General features: G+C 42.6%; 1 long non-coding RNA gene across 1 annotated transcript; it reads left to right on the forward strand.

The window, feature by feature from the left end:
- The first annotated feature begins 1,722 nt into the window (after positions 1-1,722).
- LOC121930091 lies at positions 1,723-7,856 on the forward strand. The gene is made up of 3 exons (XR_006103815.1): positions 1,723-1,960; positions 5,583-5,701; positions 7,430-7,856. It is a non-coding gene; the product is annotated as an uncharacterized LOC121930091 (long non-coding RNA).
- Positions 7,857-7,862: the final 6 nt, after the last annotated feature.

The raw sequence follows: 7,862 nt of genomic DNA on the forward strand, positions 1-7,862 counted from the left end.
AAGAATTTGTTAACATCTTATTTGATATGGCCACAATATTTGTTATACTTATTCATATTATATTTATATGATCAGAATATTTTATACATTTTCCAATATTTGCCCAAAAATGGAAACTTAAAAATACCCTTATTCAGGGGGAATGGATGTTTAAACTACATGACTAAAAACAAATGGAAAAATTAACCCAATTGGTAAAATATAACTCACTAATTCAATAAGGAATGATCAATGTATTCAACTTTTTGAAAGAGCAATGGGAACACATGTGCTGCAGCCCTGATCCGGCGTTTTGCTGGCACAAAAAGAAGCAACAGAAAGCTGTTCCTTTTTGAGCCAGCAAAAAGCTGGCTTTTCCATCACTGCCATGGCTTTGCGGTGCTCCTGTGGCATGTGACGCATAAACGCTTTGGCACCAGAAGACCACACAGTTGCCCACTGTATGGTTGGGCAGGGAGCTTTACAATGGCTTCCTGCCGGCTTGGGGGTGTGCTCCAACTAAACAACATGCCTCCAAGCTGCTGAATAGAGGCTGTCTGTTTTGCTCCTGAGTTAAACAAATCTTTCTTGTGGATAAAAGGAAAGTCAATTAGAAGCTAAAGAATGGAAACATTTTGACAGAAAGTAAGTCTGAATGGAATGATATAATTATGGAAGGTAAATGTAAGTGTAAATTCAGGAAGATATATGAAAGTGTTAGGAGGGTATGAAAAAATGAGAGAAAGTATGAGTAAATGGAAGGAAGAGGAGGAAGAATACAAATGTAGGATAAGGACTAGGAGAAGAAAGGATAATTGGATGAAATAAAAGAAAAAGGATGTGAGAGATGAGTAAAGGAAGATGTAGAAGATTGTAAATATAATTGTTAATCTTGAGAAAGCATCCACTGACTGTCTATCAGAAATGGGTTGAACAGAGATCATGGTTTCCTGGCACATGACCCACTTTTCAACATTATCTACCCCATCTTCATGGGGGTGCCCCTGACCCCCCCTTGACTCTCCTTGGCTTTAGGCAAGAGCCTTCTTCCTGCCTCTGACCCTGAACAACCATAGTTAACACGGAACCTGTCACCCCACAAAGTTTTGAATCTGAATTGACATAAGTCTGTCTCTGGATTCTCTCTTCCAAAGATGCATCTGAGTAACTAGGCTCCAGTGTAAGAAAGCTCATGCTACACACATTTTGAATACATTATGAGTTTATTCTTCATTCATTCAAGAGGGAAGAAAAAGCCCATATAAGGGCAGGATTACATAAATCATTTTTGCCCCTCGGAGATGAAGAAGAGTCTTCGCGGTGTTCGGTTTTGGGGGGAAATGTGTTGCCTAATTTGATCTCAAGCAAGAGAGCTTGAAGGGCCCTTCACCTGCTCGGGAGGGAGGGAGGGCAGGCTGGCCTTTGGATGCAAAGGAAGGGCAGGGAAGGATGGACCCCGGCAATGGCTCCCTCCTCCGTCTGTTCGTAATCAGAATATGCAGCCATGACTTTGGAGCCTTTCTCCTCGGCTCTTCCATCGGGGCAGGAGCGAGCGAGGCAGTGTATGAGAAGACGCAGTCCTATCAATCTGGTCAGTATTCATCTTTCTCCCGCTCCAGGGCGCTTCCCGTTCTGCTACTCAAAGGACGGGAACTTGGAGACGCCCTCAGCCCCGCCAGGCCCTTCCCTGGAGGCCCTTCCTCGGCGCCGCATGCCCCTCCCTCCCTCCCTCCGGCAAAAAGGGCGGAGCCAGGACTTCCGGCGCCTGGGCGCCACTTCCTGCTGCTCCCTGCGATTGGCTCGGCCTCCTCTCCTCCGAAGGCCTGCGCCATGGCGGCGGTCCCGGGGGCGCTGAGCTCGGTGCCGGAGGTGGAGATCGACCCGGAGGGCACCTTCAAGTACATCCTGGTGCGGGTCCAGGGCAGCGGCGCCGAGGGGCAGCGGGACATCGTTCGGGGCACCGCAGCCGCCGAGTTCCACAGTGAGCGAGGGAGGCAGGGAGGAAGGAAGGGCCCGAAGTGCCGGTGAAGGAACCGTCTGCGGTGGAAATGCTTCAGGGCTTCTTCCACTCCGTCGCCGAAGGGAAGCGCCAGACGCCCGGCCCCTGCCGGCTTTCTAAAGACTGGCGCGTGGTTCGGGGTCGAATATTCATTGGATCATGGAATTAGGGCACCAGACAATTGCAGTTGGATAATGCTTATATTTCGCCTCGGATGTCAAAATATCCGACCTTCATCCTACGAATTAGGGAAAGTTGAACCTAAAATTATTCGCTTGCTTCCCTCAAGAGCAGGGCACTTGCCCCCCGAGCCATGAGCCTCAGGCCCGGGGAGGGAGGAGGGAGGTGTTGCCAACAAGCCTCTAAGATATTCCCCCGGCATGTTTTATACCAAAATCCCCAGAATCCCCCAATGTTACCCGGAATAAAATCCTGGAAAGTCCCTATAATGTTAATATATATGCGGATCTTCTGCAAATAAACGTAAACATACTTGAATAAAAAGAATTTTTAATTTATTTCAATTCTCAAATTACCATTAAAAACCAACCAAAGAATCTTCAGTCCTTCTAATGCTTTAAATATTTCTTTTGGCATGAAAGGGTTCAGGAAGCTGTGCTAAACAGAAACGTTAGGCTGCAACCACACTGCAGAAATAATCCAGTTTGAAAGCCTTTAACTGCCCTGGTTTAGTGCTTGGAATCCTGGGAATTCTACTTTTGTGTGACATTTAACTTCTCTGTCAGCAATTACAATTACAAACTACAATTCCCAGGATTTCATAGCAATGGGCCATGGCAGTTAAAACGGTAGGAAACTGAGTCAAGATGCAGTCTGAGTTGGGGTCCACGACACATGCAGTTCAGAGACCGCTTTAACTGCCCTGGCTCAGTGCTAGGGAACCCTGGAAATGTAGCTTTGTGAGACATTGAGCCTTTTCCATAAAGAGCTCTGGTGCCACAACAAACTACAATTCCAGGATTCTCTAGCACTGAGCCAGGGGCAGTTAAAGCGTCTCAAAGTGTTATTTCTGCATTGTGTTTTGGACCTTAGTTATTAAAAATGCTCAAGGTACAATCCATAAAAACTCATGCATCTGAAGGAAGTACACTTAAATCTAGGAAAGCCCATGCTGCCAACTTCTTTCAGTGAGTTTCAAAGCTGCTACAAGAGCATTATTATTATTATATTAAGTATATTATATATTATTATATTATTATTATTATATGCACCTGAGGAAGTGAACTTAAGTTTAGGAAAGCTCATGCTGCCAACTCTTGCAGGGAGTCTCAAAGGGGCTACAAGATTACCCTGGATATTATTATTATTATATTATTATTATTATGATTATTATTATTATTATTATTATTATTATTTCCAAATGTATCTGAGGGAGCAGATTGAAGTAGGGCAGTATTGATGGAAGAGCAATTTTGGCCAATTAGGAAGGAGGTGAGCAGTGATAGATTTCATTGGAGACGACGTCTGGGCCTGGCCTCATGTATTGCCTGCCTGGGGGATGTAGTTTAAGTTCTTCTTTGGAGGCAAACGGATGGACGGGACTACAATTCCCATCAGCCCCTTGGAAGATCCAACACAGACAGGGGCCTAAAGGGGCAGGACAGAATGGGAAGGTATAATTCCCCATAAACAGAAGGATACCCAAGGGGAAAGTTTTAATTCCCCATAATTTTTAATACCTGGAAATTACCCAGAATGGTTTTTATTACCCAGAAACCAGGGAATTCCCCGAAATTGGCAACTGGGGGAGAGGCAGTCCCTGGGTGGGTGGTGGTGCTGCTGCCAGGCTGTGGGCCCCCTGCCTCCTCCCTTGCCTGCAGGTGAAAACTTTCCTGATCCAACAGACGTTTGTTAGTTGATTGCACTAGGCTTTTGATACGTTTTAAAAATATTATTTAAGAATTTTAAATAGTTTTTAATTTGATAGCTTAATTACTTTTAAAATATCTTTAGGTAATTTTACTGATGCCTTTGTAAGTCTTAAAACTGTTCTGGTTTAAAATTTAAGCCACTCTTGAGTCCCAATATCAGGACTCAATAAGCACAGCACCTGGTATTCCCTGGTGTCTCCCATCCAAATACTCACCAGGACTAAGTGACCCTGCATAGCTTCCAAGATCCAGATGTTGTACTGCAGCCCCAGCATTTCTCACATTGGCCATACCAGCTAGAGGCTGCTGGAACTGCAGTCCAATAGTAGCTGGATTCAACAACCCATTGAGTCAGTGAAGTTATAGAGCACACTGAAAGGAGCAGGGCAGAGAATGAGAATTAGAACTGGAAATCCAAAATTTTGGATAACAGCTCCCATAATTTGCCTTCCAGATATAGGATTTGCAGTCAAAACTGACTAGCTCTTCATTCTTTCTTTCTTTATGACCCACTAAGCTATTCATGCTTATCTCCTTTGCGTGACATTTTTGTTTTAGCTTTGACAAATTTAATCTAGTCATTGCAAAACAACAACACCCAATTTCGACACCTCATTGGCAAACACTTTCCTATGTCACTTGCTAGACTTTTCCAATGTGAAAATGTACATCTCTGCTGTTTATTTTGCTCTGATGCAATAAAACAATGAAACTTAAAAACAATGATACCTCACAGATTTCTCGGCTCATACATAAAACAGTTAAAGGGGCTGAGAAATCAACAATTCATATTTCAATTCAATTCAAACTGTGATGATGAGGTGACATTTCTCCTTCCAACTATGGCCCGTTACAGATGGGCTAGAAAGTACGCACGAAGTGCGTACTAGGTTAGAAAGGGCGGTACGTCGCACCCCCCTAACCTAGTGCGCGCTCTGCATGCACAAAATGGCGGCGGCCGTTCCAATGGCCGCCGCCATGAGGACGTCACGGCGGCGCCACCTCTATACAAGGCGGCGCGGACGTGATGTCTTCGCTCCGCGTCAGGGTGCTTAGTGCGCCCTAGCGCGAGGCAGGAAGAGCTCCGTTTCAGAGCTCCTTCTGGTTTGGTTCGGCTGGACGCAGCCTTCACACCGCTGCGCCAGTGGACCAAGTGGCCCCTTTCTCCCCTCCCCGCCGCTGCAGTGTCCTTGGGGCTTGAAGCCCCAGGGACACCCCTTTTCAGGAGTGTGGGAAGGGGCCTTTTGCCGCTTCCCGCAGCCCGAAAAGCGGCGAATCGGGGCCTCAGCGGCTGCTGCTCGGACACTGAGGCCCCGATACACCGGGGAAAGGGGCGGGTGCAGCCCGCCCCAAACAGGCAGTTTGTAAGCCACCTATGATTCATTCAGAGAAGGTGAAGTGGCTTGTTCATGACCTTTGTGAAAACCATACAAAGTGTGGAGAGCAAGAATAGATTTATTTGATTAGGTTGGAAGTCTATTGCTCCATCTATTTTAGTGATAATTTTTATTGTTCTATTGCTTAATTTGTCTTTAGTGATTTTTTTAAAACAAAAGGCAGGATAGAAACATAATATAAATAAAACAGTTTTTGTAGATCATATGGATGCTAATGTCCAAATTGATATTTTTTGCTTCTCACAGTTTTTTTTAAAAATCTTATAGTTTTTCTTTAAAGTAAGTAATTAAGCAGCTGCTTTTTTTGTCTTGCAGATCACATATTGAAAAAGTAAATCTAAATGGAAAAGCTGGGGTTACTGCAAATGTCTTGGAGGAGGAAAAATAGAGCATATAGCAAAGAACAGAAAATCCATGTATTTGGTCTTTCTACAGTAAGTGTTTATGACACTAATGCTTAAGAGTTTAGTTTCTCTTAATTTGTCAAATGTGTAGACTTTTGCAGCATAAAAATAGAAAAGGAGGAGAAACAAGAATTGGCAGCACTATTAAGACTAACTGGTTTTTATTTTGCATGAGCTTTTGCACCTCAGATGCAGAACTGCGTGATACTAAGGCCTCAGGTACGAGCATATTATACAATTGTGAGAGTGAAACAGAATGTAATAGGATCCAAAATATGGAAATCAGGTCCTTGCCCTAATTTTCAAAGAGCTAGGTCTTTCAAACATGATAGTTCAGAATTTTGCAATAATGGAAAATATAATTAGCCATGGCTATTAGTGAGTTAGCCTTAAGGAACTTGTCTAGTAGTACTGTGAAAAACGTCTTTAGTTTTTAGTTCCACTGTGAAAGCAGTAAATCTGATTAAAAAATTCAGAAAGCTCTCTGAGAAGATTCTTTTGTTATATGTGAGTAGAGAGGATTCTTATATTAATATACATATGTTACATGCCATGAAGTCCTGTATTGGAATTTTGTGTGATATAATTAAATCAGTAGTTTCCCTTTCTAGTTGTTCTGTCATTTCCTTGTGTAATGTTCTGTCTCTGTCTAACTCAACGAACACACTTCATCGATAAAACTAGAAATAATATTTTTGCAAATATCAGCACAGATCTGAGTTAACAAGCTCTTGGGATGTATCTCCCTCCTCTCTTTCCACATTCCTTTCCCATGGAATGCAAGGGAGCTATATGACCTTGGTTGATGCACAATAGTTTCTTGCAACTGGTCACCTCCTCATGCTCCCAACATGGCTACAGCATGGCTTAGCAGGCCTAACTAGCACAAAATAGAGGGAGCTGTGAGGCACAACTCTGATACCTTCTTCAATGACTGTGACATGTTAATCCCTTACTGTATAGCCCAGGAAGGTTGAAATGTTCTGCAACTGGTTTTTGGGAATTGCCATTTCTAATATGTCCTGTTTGTAGATTGTACAGGGGCAGTGTTAACATCTTCCTGAAATGCCACTTCTGTAGGTTATCATTAACTTATGTTCAACTACTTCAAATCCCCATATGCAGTATCATTTGCTATAGCACAGTCAGTGATGTTTAAATGTTCTGCAGTTACAAAATTCCAGGCAAAGTAATATTCTGCTTGTTGTCCCATTTTTCCTACTATTCTTTCAATTTTTTCTCTTGCTGAAAATTATGAAGAAAACCCTCAGAACATTTCCACATTTTAATATTTATTTATTTTACATCTCATATTTCTCCTAGCACAAAAATTTAAAATAATGTTTTCTATACAGTAGCAGTAGAAGCTGTCTGACTGAAAAAATACACATACAGGTGTTCGTGTTGATAGTTTAGGAATTGCTCCCCTCCGTTCTATCAATGGTTCACGCGATTCAGACACTGACTCTGTTGATTGCAAGATCAGCAGGTTGGCTGTTTGAGGCCAAAGCACTGCGTGATGGGGTGAGCTCCCATCACTAGTCCCAGCTTCTGTCAACCTAGCAGTTGAAAGCATGCAAATGTAGATAAAAAGGTACCACTTCGGTGGGAAGGTAAACAGCGTTCTGTGCAGTCATGATGGCCACATGATCACAGAATAGTCTTTGACAATGCTGGCTCTTCAGTTTAGTGATGGAGATGTAGACTGCCTCCTACAGTCAGAGAGGAATACATTTACTTTTTATTCTATCTTAATAGAGAGACTTCCCATACCAAGTCCCCCCCTCTTCATTTTCTCAAGCATGGCTTACTGCCATTACTATAATGCAGAAGACTATAAAGCATGGTAAAGAATGGAGAGAAGAAGTTGATCCAATTTATGGTATTATTATTATTATTATTATTATTATTATTATTATTATTATTATTATGCGTTATTTATATAGCGCTGTAGATTTACACAGCGCTGTACATACAAACAATAAAATGGATAAAGTAAACCTGCCCATGATGATATGACCTTTATTATTAATTAAATACATCAGAGTTGGGAATCATGCCTTCCCAATGATGTCAGACTGGTATTCCCAGCAGTTTTCACCACTGGCTGTGTTGGAGTAGAAGATCAAAACTGTTTGGAGAATTACTTGGTTCCTGACACTAAAATCCATTGCAAGTGGGCTTGATAAGA

The sequence above is a fragment of the Sceloporus undulatus genome, chromosome 4 (assembly GCF_019175285.1).
Source record: "Sceloporus undulatus isolate JIND9_A2432 ecotype Alabama chromosome 4, SceUnd_v1.1, whole genome shotgun sequence".
NCBI classification, from domain to species: Eukaryota; Metazoa; Chordata; class Lepidosauria; order Squamata; family Phrynosomatidae; genus Sceloporus; species Sceloporus undulatus.